Below are 24,787 nucleotides of genomic sequence, written 5' to 3'. Positions count from 1 at the left end.
CAGAATTTTTCAACAGGTCTGTTTTCCACATCTGTGACTATCAAAAGATGTCACATAAATGTCACATAAAAACACCGGTTTACCCATACGTGGCCAGCCAGTCTTCGATACACAGAAGACAGCTTCTTTCATATCTATGTGAACCTTAGGTTAACATATTTTTCTTTCAATAAAAATGCTTCAGACATTGCAGTATCATGGTCGTAGAGACCAACATGGAAAAGTATATAGTACTCTTAAAATGTCTGTGCTATATTAAGAAAAACACAGACAAACACTAGGCCATATTATCACTAAACCTCTTTAAAATGGGGAAGAAGTCAATGAAAATGATACTTTTACAAGTCCAGCCTTATAGGCAGTTACATAGATGAACAGACCATTAGATGAGTTGGAAAGATATTTGTACAACAGTAAGAGGCAAAAATCTAAGAATGTTTGCATATCCACGTAACTTTAAGCAACAGCATTAAAAATAAAGCAACTATGTTTTGCAGGATTGGGATTTCTGAGGTAAAATTTAACCCTCCAGCAAAAATCAAAAGGTGTAAAACACAAGAGTTCTCAAAAAAGCCTCACAGGCCACAATGCTGCTGCTTCAGCAACGGCAAAAATCAATGCAACTTTTCAGACCAGTTTTTGGTTCGGTAAGCATCTTCTTATTTTCCTCTGCAAGTAAGACAAAGCAACTGTGATTCTTCATAATTTCTTTTTGTGTTATAAACAAAATACTGATAGCACTGGTAAAGATCTGAAAGCTTTTCAAGTGACTTAAGAATACTCTGTCTTTTGGTCTTTTGCCATATTTGGGATATTTATCCATGCACAGTAACTGTATTGAGTGTATTAGTAAAAAGCAGTCACAGCATGTGCAAAAATAGAGTAAAAACGAAGCAGATATAGATATTATTTTGTAAAGAACTTCACAATACAACCAGATATTTTGATTACTATTGAGATTAATTTTTATTCTGTGTAAAGCCCCCTTATTCATGGGTGTGTGGAATTTCTCCTAAGAAATTATGAATAGTGCATTCCTACCTCTACAAGTAGCAGTTTGAGGTCACTTCTAGTAATGAAAACTTAAGACCCATTGAAAAGAACCAGCAACAAAAGCATCACATGGTGTGTGCATACAGCACAAAAGAAATTAGTTACTTAGCTTTTTTTCCTACAAAGGCTTTAGAATTATTAAGTATTTACAACCTAAAGGTTAACAATATCTATTACTGTAGCTTTGAAGAATTTAAGCATCTTCACCCACAGGATCTCTTCACAAATAACACTGAAGAAATTATTATGATTTAAATTTCAATAGCCAAAAAAATCAACAGGTAATATATTTAGGTACCTATGATACATTTCTTATCACTATATTCATTTTTAGAAGTATCCACTCAATATATTTTATTGAGAACACTGTGTTAAACTAGTCCAATTAGGGCATAGCGAACTGAATTTGAATGAGATCCACTTAAAATAATAGGCCTAAAATTGCACAGAATAGAAGCTTTTTGCAAATTTATACATTCCCGTAATGTCTAGTAAAATATCCTTAGGCATGTTTAATCAGCACTTACAATGTTAATAATAACAGCAATAATAATAGTATATTAAATCCATTTTGTGCTCTTGGTAAGTTTAGACAGTGGTTACATTACAACAAAAGAGCAAAACAAAACGATGGATTGTTCAATTATGGATCTGTCCTGTGATAGAGGCACAGTGCACTGCAAACATATCAGGTCCCCTAAAGGAAAAAGAAAGTTTTCTGTTGCATAGAGTGATCACCACAACCAAGAATAAGCCTCATTTAGAATTACAGTTGAGCTGAAAAACAATAGTATAAGAGCACAAGGACACCAAAACAAAACTGATATGAAACAGTTAAGCAAAATTCCTGTAAGAGTGTTACTGGAAAGAAAATTACAAAGATTTTTAGTTCTCTCATTTACATTCCAATAAAATAAACAGAAAAAAAAATCAGTGGGATTCAGAACATGTCCAAAGAATTCTTAAATACCACATATTTGTTGGGAGTAACTATTGGATAATACTTACATAGTTTATCACAGGTATACTCAGAAAAGTCATAGCAGTTGAAAGTAAAAGTTTTTGTTCCTAAAAACTAAAAAAGACAGTACATTTCCAAGAGCACAAGCCCTGACAGTTCATGCAGCTAGACTGAATTCTCAGCTTTTTAGCCTGTCTAGCAGAAAAAATGACCATCCCGACAGTGTAGTAGCTCTATGAAATGCCCATTTCTTGTGTCTGTGCGATGTAGTGACGACACTACAGACAGAGGTATCCCTCCTCCGCAGGGAAAGGTCAATATCAGAATGCTGTCATGTACTTACTGTCTGATTTCAAATTCCACTAGATTGTGCTTCACATAACTTCCGTTACAATTAATTTTACTGGCTATGTCCCCAACTCCTTCTTGAAGCAGAACAGACTCCATTGCCCAGTCCCTACCCACTAACCCACACGGGCCCAATCTAGCCAACAGAGAATTTACATTTTAAGACAGTCTGTCAGTGATTCACAGGATAAAACTTTCATTTTTAATTAAAAACTGCAGTCAGAGCAAATTTGAAAAGGTCTGGCTGTCACTGTTACTTTAGATTCTAAGGCCAGAAGAGGAAAAGCACAGTACTTTGGACATAGCAGATAAATTATTGCAATTCACTTCAAATATGCAAGTACAGTATTTCCAATAAAATAATTATAGAACTGGCAAGTAAGCTAGAGATACTATAGTAGAAGGATCATCATGAGGCAAACATGGCATTCTTTCATTAGTTGACAGTTATGTAAAGGTTTATGATTTTTATAGACGCTGGTCCATCTCATAAACTTGAGGCAAAACTTAGTTATATAAATATAATTTCTGGTTATAGTCTGTTGAGAAAGATCACCATAATTAAAAAAGTAAGACAAAATTACAATACACAGTACAAAGCACTACAATAATACTTCAATATGAGTTTTTTTTTTAATCAAGTCAATTTAGGATAATATCTTAAAAAAAAGGCAACACTTGCATTTACTATCAAGTGGCACTAATTGCAAAATATCTAAAACTTTCCATCACGAGAGGCACATGCAACTTGTCTGGGCAAAAGCAGCAAGTTCCACTGAAACTGTTAGAGGAGAACAGCTCACTATTTGCTTCATGAGGTTTGTCTCCAGTGCAGCAAAACTCCGAACTGTTAAAAGTTTTCTGTTGCCTTAACACTCATACGTAGCTTAGGAGCACTAGGGCACCTGGCCAAAAAAAGCACAAGTAGTCTATATTTCAGGCCTACTGAGCAACGGCAGAGGCAACAGAAGTTATCATGGGAATTCCTTGGCAAAAGAAATGAAGGCAAGAACAACGATACTTCCTTCAAACTTTCCTTGAAGTATAGTACTAAACACTGCATGTTGTTTTTTGGGAGTGGGTTTTAATTTTGTTTTTTCCTGGAATTTTTACAAAGGCTAGAGCATTCCTAATGCCATGGATGACAATAAACCTGGATAAGCTCCTCTCAAACACTTCTAGTTCTCACTTATGAAACATACAAACCCAATCTCACTGTGGGATGGCAAGTGCTTCCCACTGCTAGCTATCAAATATAGTCCAACAATTGTAACAGCAGAAGCCTACACAGAGGGTGTTGCGAGATGGCCCACAGCAATTCTGAAGTCAGACAACCATCCCGATGATGCCATTTTTCCTGAAGAAACCAACTTGAATCACAGATCTCAGATAAAACTGCATTAAAGCTACATTCTGTTTCAGCATCAACCAACTGAAAATTAAATTAAGTCGGATAAGGGTAGAGTCGTGATACAGACATCAAGTGCGAGATCACATATTTTCATATTTTGGTCCATAAACCAAATGCACAAAGGACAGAAAAGAGACTGTGTGGCCTGCTGCAAGACCTTAACTTCTTAGCCTTTAGGTTTACAACCTAAGTAGCCTTTTTACTTTCTAGAGTGGTATACAGGAGACTCTTATCTCAAGTAGAACCTACAAACACTCAAAATATCCCTTCTACTCCAGCTCAAAGTTAATTTAAAAATGACTCTTTCTTTTCAGGCTATTCATGGACCAGCTCTTCTTTTGCTACTACAATAGCCTCCCCAGGTAATCCTTTCATCTACTTTTTCTTACCCTTTATACAATTTTAGGTTTCTTTTTACCAAGGCTGTGATTTACGGCTGACATACAGCCCTTTTGCTGCTATGGCTCTCCTCAGTCACCCACTTAACTTCTTTAAATCACATTCAAACTGTAATTTTCTCCCTAATTTATATCCAATTTTGTATGAGAACAAGATATTTTAGGAATGTTAACGAGGTATGGGGGCTTTAACATGTAGGTCTCTTGATCAAAGTCATCTGTAAGCAGCATAGGCCACTGAAGATTAGTGGTGTTTTTAATCAACTGTGGAAGATACACCGATAGTCTCCATCAGACTCCAAGTGGTCAGATATATACATCACAACTTTATAGAAAACAGTATGATACCTGTTTGGCATTGGCAGCAGAGAGGTCAGTCACAGAACACATATGGGAAATAAAGCTTCCAAACCAAGTAGATGTTACTCTGTCAGATGATAATAAAACTACCTCAGCCTATCAATATGCAAGAATACCAGTCATCTACAGAATCTGCAGTAAATCTTACATTTACAGAGTGGCATTGCATTAATCAATACATAGATTTTAGATTAACAACCACTAAATATCCTTGTGTTTTATCAGATTGCGTGTGAAAGAGGGCATGCCAAAATTGTAATGCGTATTTGATTATAATGTTTAAAAGGTTACCCATCTTTGCTGTATTTATCTTTTTATTTAGAGCAATCTTATTCACTTATTTTAATGAATTCAATGCTCATTAAAAGAAGAGAAGGAAAAAAAAGAGCACAAGCAGCAATAACCGTGCTTCATGAAAACAGATGCCATCTTAAACTGCATGCTGAGTTCTAATTAAACATGGTTTGGGACTGTAAGAACATCTCTTGTATGAGAAGTCACATTTATTCTACAAGTAAAAATTAAGAAAAACAGTCAAGAGATTAATTAATACACAAGATTTGAAATACACAGAACCTTTTTTTCTTAGATCACCAATGGGAGGACAGCAAGTCAGACACTGAAAATAAATTGCATCGTAATGTCAAGTTTCCTAATACTATTTAATGCTACTTTGTAAGTGAAAGCAACATTTATTCAAGGATTTCACGTCCAAAATATCATCAGAATTATCATCTAATGTATTCAAATAATGCCACATGAACAGGTTGTTTTTAAAATAGTACAGGTACAAATATTCTCCTCGGAAAAATAGCCCTGTTGTTCATTAAAAAAAATGAAAAAGCTTATAAATTGTAAAAAAAGGCTGTAAAGCTCAACAGAGATGTAAGAATTTGATTTTGGGAAACATGAGTTCAAACTTGAATATTACTGTGCATTTTCTTATCTCATCTCTCAATAGCTCCTAGTGAAAACGTTTCTGTATTAGTCAATCTAATTTCAATTTGGTACTTTACTGGAAGTCTCCCAGGAGAGCTAAAGGTATACAACTGGTCCGGCTTACAAGGAAAAGCACTGTGAATTCTATGCAACGCCAACTATACCTGTGCAATAACTAGTTCATGGCAGATCTACCAGCCACTCATATAGATTTATTATATCCAAATGAAACTTGTTTTTAACATCCATCAAATGACGGAAGGCTGACTGTTAGCAGTAAAGCACCATATCCTCACACTGTTCTACAACCACTTAAACAAGAGCAGAGGTGAGAAACTAAGTTTTAGATTTGTCACACACCATTTGGAAAGAACCTTAAAAGTATTCATCTTTTCAAGATGTTTTCCTACGTTCTATGTTAATCTCTTAACCAAATGGATGACGATAAAAGGACTGAGCCTGAACTGGCATCCTAGTACTTTATCCATTCATCACGTATTCTGCAAGGTAAGATTTTGCCTTGATCAAAACAAATAAGAAAAAATACTAGTGAAAGAACAAACCAATAAGGAGCAGCTTGCTCTAGAAGTATTTCAAATTTTTGCATGATTACAGTGTAAAATGCAAGGAAATTTATAGTTTACCTTGTTACAAATACAAAGCAGTGTCACTTGAGACAAATCTGCTTTATAACTAAATGAAAAGAGACGTAATGATTTAATATTCATGATGGAAACACACAAATTCTTTCTTTTTTTTTCAAATATTAGCTAAAAATCCATATATAAAAAGATACAATGAGAAAGAAAAGAAAGAACAACGATAACACAAAGCTGACAAATTTCTATCCCAGCAGTAATGTAATTTGGCAATGGGAAAATCTTTATTGAGAAATCTTAAGTGTCACATCATTCAGGGAAAATTTCTGTTTAAAACTATTAGTGCTTCATTAAAAATTCTAGTTTTAATTCCTGTAACTTCAAACAAGTAATTTGAGCATCAAAAATACTCAGTCCAAATTCAGAATTCAGAACAAAAAAAGATTTAAGAGTCACAGTCAGTAATGACTACACCCTACAGTAACACTGGATCACTAAAGAAACTAAAGATGAAAAATGGTACGTTTTTTCCCAGGAAAATTCCCCAAAACCCATTAAGAAATGTTGAGAATTAGTCTCAAATTCCTCTTCCTTCAGGAAAAGAATTGTGAGGTTTCTTACCCTGTGCAGATGGAGTGCCTAAAATTAATTTGGTTAGTCTACCTAAATACAGAAATTGTATCATTTAAGCTACTCTGATCTAGGTACCTATATAAAAACCAATAATCTACGTTGTGCACAGTACAATTGGCAGTTCACCGGTGATCCTGCATGGACACAGAGTTACAGTAGCACCAGCCAAACACTCCCCTTGTGATCTCTCCTCTTATACAAGATCACACATAACGTTACTAACATGATGTGTCGATCAGACCGAATGCTACCTGAAAAACGACCAGCTTCATTGCTGGTATTAAAACCTGCGAGGAAAGCAGGGAAGGAAGGAGGTAAGGGACAAGAAAAATAACAAAAAGCATCATTCATCACCTAATGGTAATAAAAGCAGAACAATCAGTAGCTTACAGCAGAATCTTGTAAATCTAGATGAGGATGCATTTGAAAAACACTTCAAGGAATGCCAGTATTTTCTAAATCCCATTAATTAAAAAAATCAAAAAAATCCCTCAAAATATCAGAAGTTTCTGGTGCTCAGAAACAGCAACAAAATCTAAGGCATGCAATCTCCCAAGCCACCATGAAATTCTCATGATTTATGTGTCTGTGTGTACATGTGCATGCATCCATGAGACCTCAGGACTAAAAAGAAAGAAAAGAAACCCATCTGTTTTGCAGCAGATAGCTTTCACTTCCTAGGAAAAAATATTTGTCAATTTAAAAACGTGAATCTATGTGGATCAATTCTACAATATTTTTATGAATCAACTGCGGTTGTAAACATTTCAGTCCTACAGAGAAAGTTACACAGAAAGGATAATTTACATATACTAATTTGGCAAAAATTGCTTTCTAAATAACTATGTTTTGTAGCAGCCATATTCTGGTTTTCCTCTAGTGCTTTTCTGACAGCAGAAATAGATATAAGTTGTAATTTACTTGTATCAATTTCCTACTTTACTAGTGTCCAGTAAAATCATTCAAACAGCACGACAGATAAAAGGCAATAATGAAAAGCATTTTCAGTCTTCGGAGAGCTATAATGTGCACTGAATACAAACAGCAGTTAGGGAATAAAAATTAAAAAAACAAACATACACATACTCAACAAAGTCCTGCTGGTACCTTGTAAGACAACTCCTAAATATATTTCAGTATCCAGCAATGAAAATATTATGTAAAATGATGTGCATTGATCCAGTAATCCCCAAAGCTCTTAGAGTGACTTTAATTTACCTGAACAGAGAACTGCTTTGAGAAAAATCCTTCTAGACCTTGCCAAAATCTGACTGCAGGGAACAGCATATTTTTATAATCATAAAAGCAGAACAACAAAAAAGATGTCAAACACAAGACCAATGGCAGCTGAAGCTATCATGTTTTTTACACAAATAACAATCAACAGTGTGAAAATTACTGGTAAAACAGGCTATGAAGTACAAGATGAAAAGAAAGTTGATCATAAATGATAGTAAAATATTTTTAGGAACAGCAGCCTGTACAATCTAAAGGCTAAAAGGCATATAACATGGAAAACTAATACAAATATTTGCATCCCATATATGTATATTTTACTAGAACACTGATGTTTATGGTCAAACTAGAAGACCATAAAGAGTCCATGTTGTTTTAAATGTCACGTTCTCTACACTACTGTACTCTAATTCCCACTGATGTCAACAGGACACAAAATTAGGCCTTCAAGATTTTAGTTTATGTTTCCATTTCAATTTCACTTCTTAAGAAAAATTGAATACTGTCCATGATTAGGGTTCCCATTTAGTACTTTCTTCCAAGGTTGAAGGATGACCTTCTAATCATGTGTGTTACAACTGCACCTACCAAAGGGATATCAAAATGGTGACTTTGGTTACGCTATTGGTAGAAAATATTGATACAGACTAGCTACAAAAGCTATTACTTTAAAAAATCTAATATGTAAAAAAAAAAGAAAACAAAAAAACCAACCAACAAATAATAGATTCTATACATAACAGATTCTGCATTCTATAAAATAAGGCAAAAACCTTAGTTGAAAGACAGCTTTTGTTCTCATATAGCAGGAGAAATCTGGGGGTCAATTCCAAGAAATACTCTCCTGGCTCTACCTTTATTTGACTCATATGATTCCCGTCACCCTATCTGTGATTTATTAATATTATGTTTTTATCACTTGTACAGAAAGTCATCTGATTGTTCCATAATAGAATGTTTATTCCACTACTGACAAATTCCTGTGCACTGAATTCTACAAAACTATATAACAGATAGAAGACTGCATTGAAGTAAAGGGACAAATGGGAAATTGGAAGACTTAACCCCCAAGTGGTTCATGTAATTTAATAAAATTCTATTTTAAAACCAAATCAAGCCTATGCTATAATGCCAGTCCATGTCAGCAAATCTAGACGTTAAAATCATACCAATTTAAAATGACTCTTCTAACTACCTAGAGAAAACACACCTTCATACTCTTAGACCCTTTCCCAAGAACAGATATGACTTTCGAAGTCTTTTGGTCTTCAGCTCATCTACCTTAATAAAAATGTACAAAAGGCACTCAAAGAAAAAGAACACAGAAGAGCAGCATTGTAAGAAGAATAAAAGCTTTTTGAGGAAAAAGGCTGGAATCTCTAAGAGAAGGTAACGCTGAAGCTAAAGAATGATGGACATAAAGCCCTTTCTTAAACAAGGAGTATAGCACTGATACATAACAATGTCACATACAACAAATCCACAGAAAGTAAATTACTTGTACGTGATAATTTACAATGAAATGCCAACTACTGCCTACCCTCAGTTCCACAAATTTACAAAGAACTTTACCTTGTTCACTGTTTTCAGTATTTGGAAAATTCTTTTTGAAGTGCAAACAAAAGTACTGAAATATTTTACCTAAATTATTTCTCCATCACCAATTCAACAGAATTGTGAATAACCACAAGGCACAAACTATAAAATAATATAGACCAGCACAAGCCCAGTGATAAAAAGACTAACTTATCTTGTAACATATAACTTAATTCTGCTAATTTCTTCAGTTACCAGATTAGGAACTAGTTTTTACCAATCCCTTCATCCTCTACAAAACATGTTAGAATTTCTATTCTGCAATTCCTCCACAAGAGAAATCACTGGCAGTAATTTTCTCTCTAAAACTTTCATATTTCATATGCTTATGAATATTTAAGAGTTTCACCTTTAATAATCTAGTGCTGTCTTTTGTTATACTCATCTTAAAAACAAGTAGGTATGACAATGAAATGCAAAAGAAAAAAATTGATTAGAACAGACGCAACAAAAACTTGTTTAGTGTACATCGTATCTCTCAGTCTTTGCAGAGACCTCAGCTGATATTTGGATAAATACCGAAACAGATCTTCACTAAAATATTAGCATGTATGAATCAGTGAGAAGAATCTCTTTGCTTGACTGGGTTCAACATTTCAGCCCTTCACTGTGTTTTGGTTAAAGACAGAAATTCCTGACAGAGTGATGCCTATATTAGTGTTCCTGTATCACATAAGATTAAAAAAAGTGTGTTCATGAACTGAAGTGATCACACTTATAGAACAGACAGTGACTTGTCACGGACCTCTTATTTAATATTTTTTCCTGTAGTCAAATGACAGTGTTCCATAATGCATACAAATGGAAATATAGCCTATGTCTGTTTCACATTTCAGTAGATTTGAGATGCTTTGCTTGCAAACGTAAAAGAAAACCAAACAATATCAAATAAAAGTTGTAGTATATTACTTTCCATAAACCAAGGAAAGAGGTAAACTATTCCATCTCTTGTCAGATATGTTAATAAAATTGATTTGAACATTTCAAAGAAAATGGCAAAAGAAAGAGTAAAGCAGAAATTAGATATTATTTTTTTTACTTCATTCCCCTCCATGGAGTTAAGTGCCCAAATTTAAAAAATCATTTTAGTGCACATACTTGTTTTTAAATCACACACATGCTTATTTTTAAAAACCCCATATACTCTCATGGATTTCAATGATGTTACACAGTGGTGAAATTACCTAGATATATGGTTATGGGTATGGGCGACCCTAACTTCTCTGCTGAATTCTATCTTAAATTAAGCACTTTTCTTTATCCTTTCTGTCCTTGCTACATTTTCATATATATATGTTTTCACATTTTTACTATACAATTTTACTATATAGAATGACAGGACAAAAAACCAGTTCCTGCTAACTTGCTGTGCGATTAAATCCATTTGATACCACGGGAGTATGTGCATGAATAAAGTGAGCCATATGCAGCACGCAATTCTTATTACCAAGCACTGCTTACACACAAGGATTGTCCTTCTACAGTGAAGTTCATTTAAAAATAGTCCTTCATTAATCTACAACAGATTTTCTTCTGATTTTCTTCCTAACACTTAAAAAACCCACATTTGCTCTCTGATTTGGTGTGTTTAACATTAGCAGCAGCCATGAATGTTCTGTATTTTAACAGTCATTTCAGGGGATCTAGTTACATGACTATCCGCACTATAGTTATTTTTAGCTATATGTGTATAAAGAACTTTTTTCTTCAAAGTTATCCTTAGATTTCCAGATAATTAGTATAGGATAAAAGGGAAGAGTGAAAATTAGTGTGTTTTACAACCAGATTTTTTTTTCTGTATTATTCATACTCTGTTAGGCAATGACACAAAGCAGGGACTAAATTTTAGACTGTAAGCCACAGAAGATGCCTACAAGGATTCTCTTATGTATAACAGCACAAACAGTAAGGGGATTTTTGCAAAGTACAGCTGACTGGACTAGTTTTTATCGTTCCACAGATCTCTGTAATCTCTCTGTCTGGGCAGTGTATTTGTGATGCACAAGTGTACAATTCCTTCATATCTCTGAGTCATCCTAAAAATGCAGCTCTAAAACTATTTTTGATAGTTCAAGTAAAAACTAACCATGCAAAGGAATGTATTATATACACCACTGGTCCCATATATAGACACCCAATAAAGGACCGTAGAGCTATCTAAAATTATGTCTGATTTAATATTATTTATTCCACCTGAGATCTAAGATTCTGCCCATCTGAGAGTATGAAGTAATTCCTGATTGTCATCTAAGCAATCAAACGTCAACTCACTCCACTGATACTAGTTCAATTATCGGTTATTTGATTACCAATCACACACTAAGATCTCTCACACAGCTGTAACTTTTAAGGTAGACGTGCATTACAATTAGTAAAATACCCATGAAATCTATAGTTTAAGTAAAGGGAAGCCACATGACTTTTGAAGGATAAGCTTCACCTATACTTTGGGATAAGAAACATCAGAAAATTGCCTTGTTGTTTTCACAGTTAAAATCTGAAAGGGAATTGCTGAACACAAAAGATATTTTCACACTACTCCGGAGGAAGACTCTTGGTTTTCTAAGGAGTACTCTGGTATCTTCTAGGGAACACCGTAAGGAAGAATAATTTGAGATGGACCTCATGTCTTTTTCCCACTCTACACGCTATTAAGGAAAATAGAAAAATCATCAACATTACAGCAAAACATAGAGGATATTATAGGCAAGAAAATCTGAATATGTTTTTTCCTTTCAGCAAGTTTGAAGGAAAAAAAGGAAATGGTTTATCAGGAAACAAATAACTGATAAATCAAAATGTTGATCCGACAAATATCTGAGGTATTTGCAAACATAAAGCAGGCAAAACACTGACAAGATCTGCAACATATTCTGAAGTACAAGGTCTCAGTGAGAGGCATTTCTGAAAACTGGTCTTTGTAAGAACAGGACTCTGAAAATGTGCAAGTACTGAAAACCATGTCCAAATAGCAAAAAACCTAATTCTAAAAGAAGCTTTGGACTCTGCATAGATTCAGACAAGCTAGACAACTTCAGTATGAGCTTCAAACCATTACAAAAGGCAACCAAAATCACAATTAAACATCTATGTCAAGGGCGTGTGGTTACCTGCACTCTCAGTAAAAGACAAACTCTCAGCTTCTACAACTTCATTCCCAACAGTAGAACCGAACACCACTAGCTCCCCTCAGCAGTTACTAAATTATTCAATGCATGCAACTCCAGGCAACACCAGAAATCTAGTAATACAACTGTCTCTCTGACTGGAGCACTCATCCACCCTACACTGACAGACAAAACTTACAAATACAAATCTGAGGGAGAATCCTGCTTATGTTTGTATATCTGTATGTATATGTGTAACTCAAGAAAAGCAGCCATTGTTAACCACTAATAACACCTCAGAAACTCAGTAGGTGGAATAATAACTACACTAGTGAAAAAAGCACAGTAAGAACCTGACTGAAAATTCTCAAACACATTAAAAACAGCGAAGTAATACACCATACTAAGAAAAGTACAGTGATTGTGACAATGTCTGACAAATGGTGTCTATTAATGAAATTTAATGCTTCAAAACATTAACACAGAAGGTTTGTGTTCTTCTGAAAAGTATGTAGCTCCAATTCTTCCTGGAGAACCCAGCATTGAAATGAGCTTGAAAGCTCATTCAATTGAAACCTATACTCCTGAATTTCTCACCAGAATATGAACTTGCAACTCTTTTACCGGGTAGGTCATCTGAGAGACCAAATGATCAAGGACTGTGTCTCAATAAAAACTGGCTCACTGTGACAGAGATGGGAGTTAAGAAACTGAATTCAACTGAATAATTCAAAGACATAAATGGAAGGCTGCACCACAACAGAAGAGCGCTAGCACCCACAGTTAAATCTAAGTCGGCTACCTCTGCATCTAGAGACAAAAACACCAAAATGCCACCAGAGATATATATTTCTTTGTGGTTACACTCACACAGTTCTGCAGACACAACAAACCAGAAGAAGCTGTCAAGTACGTCTGTTTCTCTTACTGTGTTCATTCTTTTAATGTGGAGAGACTCTTGATGTGAAAAATGGGAAGTGGTTGAGAAAGCCGAGATTTGACCTATAACCAAAAGATAATGTTGTGTCCTATCCACGATATAAAAAGAAAACACAGAACTTTTTAAGAAATTGATAGCCCTGAGTTATTCAAATATCTCAACAAAGGCAGGAGGTGCACCAGCACACATGTGGTGTCTTAAGTACACCAATGGATAGAAAAGCCTATGTTGAAAGACTTCTTTCTACATATCTGTATGTAGTCAAAGAACCTGGAGATCAATACAAAAGGACAAGTCCACAACACTTAGCAGAAGATGTAAAAACCATAAATGAAGCCTTTGAGATACTAATGATAGTAGGTTTCAGAGGGGATTTCTAGAACATAACAATTAAAGCATCTAATATTCATAATTTAAAGGACATTCTGAAATAAGGACAGTCTAGGGAGCCATTCTCAGTGTTTTTGAGAGTTTACGTCATCAGATACAATCTATCAATGAGAAGTAAAAACTGCTACAGAGTTACCTTTGAAGGATACTCAAAGACTTATTCAAGACAGAGTGATGTACAGTATGGAAGAGCTGGAGTGAAGTAAGCGTTGGTATTTCTTCAGGAACGTACATTTCTCCTTGATTTACTAACTGGCATTTTCTCACAGAGGATAGATCTCCAGCTGAAATACTCCCAGCAGTGCAAAACCAGGATGGAGAACAACTCGGAGAAAGAAGAGGCGAGGAAGGGGCATCCCCCGTCACAGCAGTCAAATTGTCATTGATCCTGTGGCACTTTTGCTTTAGTGGGAAACTTCTAAGGCTGTAGAATTTCACTCTTTACTCTTTCAAGTCGGTGAATTCAGGTTTCCTCCCACCCAAAGCTCTTCAGTGTTCTCAAGTGTTCTTGCTCATTAAATATAAAATAGATATTAACACTGTTATCTGAGCAACAGATATGAACTGCAGAAAATATCTCTGCCTAATTTTCTGAATGGCATCTGCAACCTGAAGTTAATCCAGGAAAGCAAAAATTTCACACCAAAACGGCAAGCTCTTCACCTCCTCACAATAAAAACAACAGAAAAGCTGAAAATGCAGCTTGCCTACCAGTAACCCAGTTTAAGAATTTATCTATTAAAAGAACACATCTGTTAAGCACTGGTTACTATATAAGCATTTCTAGCAACTCATTCATCATCACAGTAGAAAAATCCCATCACACCTTTCTTCTACACATAACTGACAATCTATTTTCATTTTTTTTTATTAATATCTCTCTCTCTAACATGGACTACTGCAGAGATCAGCAAAGACGAAACAATAGTTTTAAGGCCACTGCACCTTTCACAGGTTATGTACTCCTCACTACAAAGGGGAAAGACTGACTGAGATTATAAATTAGATTTGCTCAAAGATATAGAAATCCACATGTCTAAGAAGTTCACTAGTTATTTCCATGCTTTCTAATACCTTTGGAATAAGATTACCCTTGCGCACTAGATTAATAAAGCAATCCTATGAATAAATCAGCCAGGGATACAGTCCTAGTAAGTGTCCTTTTAGGGATTACAGTGTCTAGAAGGACACATATCTGTTCTATCAAATACAGCCAAACGGCTGGAGAAGAAACGTTTCCTTTTTACGTATATACACTATTTACCCTGTTCAGCCCAAACCTGTCTAGAAATTTCCAAGCTAACTGAAATACTACTGCTAAAGTCTTAATACTCTGCTTCTTTTCCAGAGTCACTGTAATCATGCGAATTAAACCCAAGGAATGCTAACATTCTTACAGAGGTATGATTGCTCCTGCAGGCATTCACTGCCACCTGTTAGCATTAGAAAGTACAATGCTCTTTTCATTATTTATCGTCCTTGATATATTTAAAATTTTCACGTAGTCAGTATGTGAAACTCCACATGACCATTTAAGGCAGCTTTTGGAAATGTAAAATGGGAAACAGGTGTAAATTCTACACATTTGACTTAGTGACAACAAAAATTGACACTGATTATCCACTTCTCTGATAAAAAAATAATTTGCATTATAGTATCATTAATATCAACTAGGAGAAATATTTCTTTAAATTCATGTTATACTTCTTCTTTCACATGCCTTTTACAATAGAAAAATTCAAGACTTCTCATGTCAAGCAAAAATAATTTTCAGAACTATCCAAATCGTCAAACAAGGTACACAAAACGATTTCACTGTTTGGAAATTCTGTTAATCAAGAACAGGTCATTGATGCACTTAATGCATCAATTTGCAAAACTCCATTCTTTGTGAAATTGGTGAAAAAAAAAAAAAAGCCAAACTAATCACAGAACCCATCTGTTATTTATAGTAAAATGAATTGGTAAATAGTGAATATTTATTACTTAAGCAAAGACAGTTTTCCAAACAAAGTTGATGGCATGCTGCCAATAAGTAGAATACATAGGCATTTGGCAAAATGCCATTTCCTTGATGCAAAACTGTTCTAAAGTGATTCTTACTGGATACATATTTCTCTTTCCCAAACTGCTTCTTACTCCCTAATTTATGAAATACTAGAAATCAAATCATCAGATGTTTTATTAAGCTTTCTTCTCGATATTTGAATTTAACCACTGCTAGGATTACCTGAGGTAAAAACTGCTATCATTTAAGCAAAGACACAAAGGCACTATGGATCTGATCCAAACAATGCTGCTGTCAAAGGAAATCTTTCTCAACGACCACTGAGGGCTTTGAGCCTATTAGGACAGCTCTTCTAAGGCTTGACAGAAAAATCCACCTATACCATTAAGGTACAAATTAATACAAACAACTCAAAAAATGTCTGCAAGCTTAACAGTAAAACATCATGTTTTGTTGTGCACCTTTCTCTACCAAGATTCACCCTTTAAAAGTTAATCACATCACCGTACATCAGGAACAAACTCAGGGAAGGTAGATAGTCCATAAATAAAGTCTGAAAGTCTAATCTTAACAAGCAGTTGTGAAAGCACACGTCAGAGCTATCGGAACTATCCGTCTTTATCAGCAACACATATTGTGATACCCAACTAAACAAAGTAACACAAAATACTATTTGCCCTTTCTACCTCATTAATATCTACCCTTTCTTCACGGATGAATATCAACTCTGCCTTGGTGAAGCTTGTTGAAATCCACTAACGTCTACTTTTTCCATAAAAAAACCCACCACACCCTATTTTTAGGTGAAAAAGGAGAATATGTTCATGCTTGGGAAGCTGTTAAAAACTTTAAGCACATCTGAAACAATCAAAATAACAAGTTAACAGTATAGATTACACATTTGTTAACACACTTTAAAATAGTATGTAAGAAGTTCTAAATAAAGTCACACCATTGTATTTACTTTTATAGCTATTTCTGAGTGTTTCTGTGAAACAAAAGGGCATACTCATGACTAAATTTGTCATCATTCACAAATCTACTCACTCTTTTTCACTAGTATGAACAGCTTTCTGAACCATACTGCAATACAAGCTCAGCATTGAACGTACCTTGTGGGTTTTTTTTCTTGAGAAATGCTACGGGTTACGTTGGCGTAGAGACATAAGGCTGTAAATTCCTATCCTCCATCAGTACCACTGACCTCAGAGCAAACCCCACAACTGGCTACAGACATTCAACATCCATCATTGCTCCTGAAACCTAATCTTTCAGGGAAGGACAGCTGCACTGGGCAGCAGTTAAGCAGCTTTCTAAGACACACTATCATCCCAAACAAACAAAAATAAATAAATAAAACCTGTCCTACTTTCTGATCTGTGTTTTAGAAATCTCTCACTGCATGTACTTCACACCAAATTAATTACTTCTATCTACACATAGGCAGACAAAATTCTAATCTAGTAATCAGAGACCGTTTTTTTAAAAAAATTGCTGCTTCTTACATGCAAAATATAGCTGTTTGCTTATTAATTTAAAATACTCAACTTTCTACAAATATTAATAAACAGTACACCTCTAAAGAGGGTTTTAATAAAATGTAGCATAAGAGGTAAAGATATGATACACCTGACGTTCACAGCACTGAAAACCTTGGCAGGAAATCTCTGGTCCTACATTTGTAAACTGCCTTTTAAAAAAGCCCTCCTTGCCTACAGTAAATTCCACAGAAGGAGAAAACACCTTCCTTTTAGAAAAGTAAAAAGAATATAAAATTAAAAGTGTGATTCGCAGAAGTTTAATTACTCAGCTGAACACAGATAAATTAATCATGTCTCTATGCTAGAAATGGTAACACACATCTGTCTCATAAACCCCTTCTTGCTGTGGCATAAAGGAGGTGAAAGAAAGATACAGAGTACAAAATATCCCTACATATTTCTGTAGGGATCAATTTTTTTTGTTTTTTTTTCAGAAAAATAAAGTTAAAAACATTGTTCCTTAACTTTAATAAAGAATATGTGCTTCACTTTTGTAAAAGCATGCACAAATTAAAAGAAGAAAAGAAAAGAAGAAAAGAAAAGAAAAGAAAAGAAAAGAAAAGAAAAGAAAAGAAAAGAAAAGAAAAGAAAAGAAAAGAAAAGAAAAGAAAAGAAAAGAAAAGAAAAGAAAAGAAAAGAAAAGAAAAGAAAAGAAAAGAAAAGAAAAGAAAAGAAAAGAAAAGAAAAGAAAAGAAAAGAAAAGAAAAAAGGAAAAGAGAAAAAAGAAAAAAGAGAGATGGTACAAATGGCAATCTCTTTACTCCTCATGCACAAATTTCAGCTTTTTGAGGGAACTACAGACAGTTCAAAAATGCAGTTAAGAATTTTTTAATTCAATCAGCATTGTAAAGCAAGCAGAATTACTGAGCAACAATTATTTTCTAAAGGTCAGAAAGCCTGTGACATTGTTACCAGAATGTATTTTAATTTCTTCTCAGTGAGCTAAAGCAAGTAACAAAAAGCCAAGGTGAGACACTGAAATAGAAATGGGATTGGGAAAATCTGCAAGAGAAACTCACACCTATTTTCAAATTTCGGACCTAAGTCACATTTGTTTCAGGTTGGCACCGACTATATTCTTCATGAGAATCAGCCAATTCTGCCATCCAAAAAGGCAGATTTTACACCCCACTTACTGAACTCTGACTTACAGATACATAATTTCCAGAACACCAAAAACTGTAAAAGAAAGAGCAATGCACTTGCCTGCGTTACTCCATATACCACATTTGATATACTGCTTGGGGAAAAAGTACACATTATCTGACTACAACAATATGTGAGCAGTTCGGCTGGCACTAACCAGGACATCTATTTTGATTGTCTGCAAACAACAAATTAAATTGTGTACCAGTGGAGCGGCTCCAATAATTGCAAGATTACTGAAAAACTCAAATAACTCCACTAAGCTTAACTATGAAGAAGCGCAGCACAGGGAATGATAGTATATTAGGGCATGTCCTCTGATATAATAAATCAAAGTGCCTAAAATTCTATCATTTGCAGTTGGCTGAGAATGAGGAAGTTTTCTGCACATTCTTTGTATTTGAAAGAACACGCAGAATCCCCAGCAGATATCAGACAAACAAGTGTAAACATGGGAGTTGATTTTTGCAAAAATCTCTGGTTTGGAACTCTACTGCAAGATCAATCACCTTTTCTTTTTTTTGTTGTTGTTGTTAATTTTTTTTTTTGTTATTGTGCTACTAAGCTGATGGAGAAGGCTGTCACGGCATGTAAGCATGAGACACTAAAGCTGTAAGTCTTTTTATCTTAGGGAAGTACAGACTGTGTATACCTACTGATGGAGTTAAAAATAAGCTGATAAACAGAGTATTTAGTGTGAATTGTCACTTTTATGAATGAATTGAAAGAACATGAATAGTAATCATGTTTTAAAATAGCAATACTTTCAGTATTTACATAATAATTTATTCAATTTAACCTATTTTTTTTTTGCAAACAAACCATTTGTATTATTTGGTATCTATTTTCCCTGCATTTTAGCCATCCACTTCCTATAGGAGGACATGAACACCCAGTGTTTTAATAAATATTACCAATCATCAACCAAAAGCCACCTGAACTTACAAAATGTAAGTCAAAATTGTGCAGTAGTGGACATATGGTTGTATCAATGCACAGCGGCTTAAACAACCAGTGAAGTGAAGCTTGCTGGAAAGGAATTTACAGGCAAAGCACTCTCATGCAATCTTTTTCTACTTCATCAGATTTCGCCAGTTGTACTGCAGCTTTCGCCATAGTAGATCACCAAGAGAAGTAAAGCTTCCTCTTTCCTTCTACGTGGTGAATCACTGATAGTATACAAAGGTGTATTTTTAAACACGGATTCTTGCGTTAGGCTGCCAAGTTGCCAGCGTACATTCATTAATTAGATTCATTTAAGGCCTTTTCCAAAGAAAACAAGGATTAAGCAAATAAAGTAAACAACTCACAGAGTATGCGAAATTGAGAGTTTTCATAAAAATATTGTATGTTGACTGTGTTATGCCAACTGTTTTTAAGTAGAATTACAGCACAAGCAAGCTCCTGTTACAACAGACGACATTATGTGACTCTGACACTGAAATTAAAACAGCAAATATCTTTACCTTTTTCTAATCTTGTTAAAGAACAAAAGATTAAATATTGCCATGATCTTATACAAAAATGAAATACAATGACTTGTAGACCTGTACTATATTACTCCTCTTGATATCTGAAGTGCAAATGAAGTGCCTATCCTCTGCATTTCGGAGACACCACCTTGGTTTACCGACACTCAGTAAGACTTACAGTTTTGAGCAGACATCTATCATTTGAGAAGACTGTTAAAGTGGATTTCACTACATTTCACCATGACTTTACCTAAGTGCACACATGCATATTTCAGAAAATTAAACTCAGTCAATATTTGCACAACTGTTGTCAGTAATATGACAAAAAGCCTCTTGCCGTAACTGGCCCAACACCATATGATGTATAAAACTCTGCTGTTTTAAAAACAGCTTATTAAAAAATTAACATAGCATAGGGAAACTGCATTTTGATTGTATGACCTTACTGTGGTTCAGCTTGAAAATCCTTTTAAATGAGAATTTTCAAAGAGCTTACTAATGGAAGTTCATTTTGAAGGAAATCCAATATGCAAATATTTCAGCTGTGCTCTTTTACAAATTGTCTGCCTTGTCAGTTTGAAAAACTGAAAATCAACAGTGGAACAGTGTAAGAATACTTGACCTTATTGCTTAATGTCTATCAAGAATGCTACGGCTGGAGGATTTAAAATTTCTGAAACTAACACTCAAAAATGCATAGTGCATCTTCAGCCCAGGTCGCATAAATGCTGACAACGCTCCAGCCAAAGCCTTAGAGTCACCACTCTCAAACTTACATAACACTTACAAAGCTAGTTTAAATACACCATCAATCTATGTCTGTTCCTGCCTTGAAGTAATCCTGTTTAGTTTATCTTTTAACCCTACACTTGCACGGAACAGTACCATTACTAATCTAATAGAAGAAACACACAGGCAACAAATCTGATTTTCTCAGCTTACAGAAAATATGAAATGCGGGGAGACACTCAAATCCGACTTTGCCCAAAATTTGCACCTCCCAAGTTGACGTTCATCCCCAACTGCCACACAGCAGTCAGGAGAGACGGGAGGAAAGAACTATGCTGGGCACCATGCAGGACTGAGGGAAATGGATGAAGTAGGATAAAAAACCGCGGAATAAAATACTATTTGTATGCCTCTCCTAAGTAACTGCAGTCTCGTTTATAAGCCAGAAATAAATAACGGGCAACTCTGCTTTTGACATTAGGCACCTGTGTTAAAAAATGTCTGGTGAAAGAGTGAGCATATGCCATGTACTGGTATTTGCCGTACGAGAGCAGTTTATACAGGCCCCTAGTGGCTCGGCACACACAGCAGCAGATGAAGGGGGATTCCTACTCTTCAGCTTGTGTAGTTTTGGTCCCTATATTATTCAAACATGGGAACGAAGGGCAATCTTAAAAAATGAAAGTGAATCGCTGAGTAGACTTAAATCACCAGTTATTTCATGCTTTCGCACATGCCCAAGTCTGCTCTTGCAAAACCTCTCCTAAGATTAAGCACTGATTTACTATCACCCGTTGAGTTCGCTGACAGTGCTGGTGTTTGGTTACATAACCATAACCATCACAGCAGAACGCTTAATTCATATTATTCTTTAGCGGTCATTTTAAAAGTACTATGACTGATGGGTCTAAAAGCAGGTCCTAAGACCCACTCCTGATATCTAGAAATACGAAGATACCGTTTTCCTTTCCACACACCATTCCTGACAGCTTGCCATAGCACACACAAACCATAATGAAATTCTTAGTGCATTCTTAGAGTAGAAGTCTTCTACTTAGGCAAAGCTTTCAGTGCTTTAAGTGGATACAGAAAAGCTATACATCATTTCTGCATTGAGAGAAATCTAAATATACTCCACCATATTACCACAAGTGACAAAACTAAAATTGGAAAGCTACTCCTGTAAAAAGTCTCTCATTAAATCCTTCTTCCTTTCTATGTAACACTCAGTGCCTTGAAAATCCCATGCCAGTACATTTACAGCTTTTAGCAATTTTGACTGGGCAAAATTTGACAGCTGAATTTATTAAACTGACCAGTTTGTCAATTTGACACACAAAAAAAACAGTAATAGCAGATCTCATGAGACAGAATTTAAAGAACCTATGAAAAAATTACCATCTAAAGTAAGATACACATACATATGCTTGTATTTAGAAGAGGGAAGAATCTTTTTTTTTTTTCTTCAGAGTTGCTCCATTCAATAACAAGAATTGTTGGAGCTTTGTGTGCTCCCAGCCCAGGAGAAAATGATGTCATTTACTATACACTTTTACAGCAAGAAAAGAAAGTACTGACTCTTATAGCATTATAAACCACTAGCAGATACCAGAAGAAGGAAAAATACAGTATGTCTACATTTTTCCATCCCTGCCTCAAAATTCCTGGTAAATATCCCGATCTTACAGAAGTTGCTTGTGCCTGAACAAAAGGTATGTTGGAAGCGATCTCTGAAAGGCTGAGAAGACAATCGTAACTTCCCACATTAATCCTAAGTTTAAGAGAATACAGGCTTCCCCAAAAATACTCATGTCTGCAAATAGAAAACTCCAAAGCAAATCAGCATCTACAGACTCATCTCCAATACAACACCATCTCAGGCAACAAATGAAGGAATACATAAAAGCCTAACTGTTCTGCGTAAATAAAATGACCCTTCTAGGTATGTCGAAACCGAGAATATGAACATAGTAAGCATGGTAAAGAAGCTGCCATCCTTCCACGAGGCAGTAACTGTACAAAGGCCAGGCAAAAGAATAAAATACCCATGACAGCAGTCTAGAGAAGTAATAAGGAAGAACAGACATTCAAAAGCCATACACGCAAGGGTGAGTGGTAATCGCTTGAAAAGGAAATAGTATAGTTCTGTCGGGGAGGGAGGGGATAGAAAACAGGCAAAATATGGAATTCGGTGGAAGGAAACAACTGTTTTATTTGCCAGCCTGGGAGAGCCCGGTTGCAGCAGTGAGGAGTGACTGCTCGCACGGGCAGACGGCACAGAGGGAGCTGATAAGTTTGCTGAACAAATTCAAGAGCCCCTTTGTCAGCGCTCGGAAAACTGAGTTTCCATCCCGATGTGCCTCCTTTCAAGTGGTTTTGGGAGAGTAAACAAAGAAATTAAAAACCTAACCTGTGAAAAGCTTCGCATCTCCGTGTCTCCCCGCTCCGCCGAGAGAGAGGAGGAGGAGATGGAGGAGGAAGAGGAGGAGGAGGAGGAGGAGAAGGAGGAGGATGATGATGAGGAGGAGGGAGCCCTTGTCGGACGGGTGCCGGGGGTCCCTCCCGGCCGCTCGCCCCCGCACCCCCTCTTCAGCGACAGGCGCCTCGCCTCTCACCCCTTGCTACCTTCCCCCTTCTCCCCACCCGCTAGAATAAACAAAATAATTAATATTAATAATTCGCTCGCCAAAGCAAACAGCCTGCGTGTAATTGCTGTAGTCCGCCCCCCCCCCCCCCCCCCCCGCCCGTGTACAGTGGCATTCAGTGGAAACGTCGACTCCGATCCATCACCCGCCCTCACCCTGCCCCATCCCCCGACCCGCACCGCGGCTCCCCTCGCTCCCCTCGCAGGCCTCGCCGCCAGGCTGAGACCCGGCGGAGAGGAGAGGGGAGCGGGCTGGCGAGAACCGGGGGGGGAAGCCCCGGGGCACCCCGGGGGAGAGTTGTGTGCCAGGCACATGTGTGCCGGGCTGCAGGCACAGCACACACACACACACACACACACACACACACACATCTTCGTGCGCGCACAAGCACAAACGCGCCGAAAGAGGCGGCAAAGGCGGCGGGGAGTGGGGGGGGACGGGGAGGAGAAATAAATAAATGGGTCAGGAGCCGGGCAGTTACCTGGTCATGCTGGCTCCCCCGGTCCCAGCAGCAGCCGCCGCCGCCGCCTGCCCGCCCGCCAGCGCTTCCCGCCGCCGCCGCCGCCACCTCCTCCCCGCTGCTCCCGCTCGTCTCCGGGGCGGCCAATTTAATCCAAGCCCCGCAGCAGCAGCAACAACAGCAGCAGCAGCAGCTACGAGCGGAGCCCCCCGCCGCTGCTGCCTGGCGCTGGTGGGTGTCTCTCACAGTCCGGCGCCGGGGAGCAGGAGAGAGTCAACGAGAGTCCGAAAATCCAGCATCCAGAAGAGCCAGGTCCCCGCCTGCCTCCTCCTGCCAGCGCCACCTCTCCTCCGCTCCGCTCTGTTCCGCTCTGCTCTTCTTTTCTTCTTCTTCTTCTTCTCCTTCCTGCGGCGGCGGCGGCTGCTGCTGCTGCTGCTCCCGGGCGCGCTCTCTGTTCCCGAGCTGCTGCTCCGTTTCCCCTCCTCCTCCTCCTCCCTCTTTCTCCTTCTTCCTTCCCCCTTCGCTCTTTTTTTTTTTTTTCCTCCTTTTCTTTTCTTCCTTCGTCTCTTTTAGCCGATTCTTTCGCTACAAATAGCAGCGAGGTCGCCCACCCGGGCTCCCCTGCCCCCCTACACTCCCGTCCCCCCTTGCAGAAAAAGTGCAGTGCAAACAAAAGCGAGGGAAGAGGGCACGGGGCGGGCGGAGCGGGGAAGGCAGAGACGCGGGGAAAATCCCCAGAAACCGTCCCCCAGACCCAAGCCACGAGTAACCCTCCCCCCACCCCGCCTCTCTCCTGCGGGGGGAGAACGGGGTCG

At 37.1% G+C, this 24,787-nt stretch overlaps 1 protein-coding gene across 49 annotated transcripts in view; it reads right to left on the bottom strand.

Moving 5' to 3' along the window:
• The window catches only part of PTPRD (protein tyrosine phosphatase receptor type D), a 1,281,778-nt gene that overhangs the window by 345,521 nt on the left and 911,470 nt on the right, over positions 1-24,787 (bottom strand). The window contains exon 1 of one of the 49 annotated variants that reach the window (XM_063321205.1): positions 23,994-24,051. The exons of the other annotated variants lie outside the window; for them this stretch is intronic. The gene's annotated coding sequence lies outside the window, so the exon portion shown is untranslated. Of the gene's footprint in view, positions 1-23,993; positions 24,052-24,787 lie in introns of those variants that run through there. 49 annotated transcript variants of the gene reach the window in all.

The sequence above is a fragment of the Chroicocephalus ridibundus genome, chromosome Z (genome assembly GCF_963924245.1).
Source record: "Chroicocephalus ridibundus chromosome Z, bChrRid1.1, whole genome shotgun sequence".
Classification (NCBI taxonomy): Eukaryota; Metazoa; Chordata; class Aves; order Charadriiformes; family Laridae; genus Chroicocephalus; species Chroicocephalus ridibundus.
The sequence above is the reverse complement of the archived record's forward strand: the minus strand, read 5'-3'. Positions and strand labels throughout refer to the sequence as shown.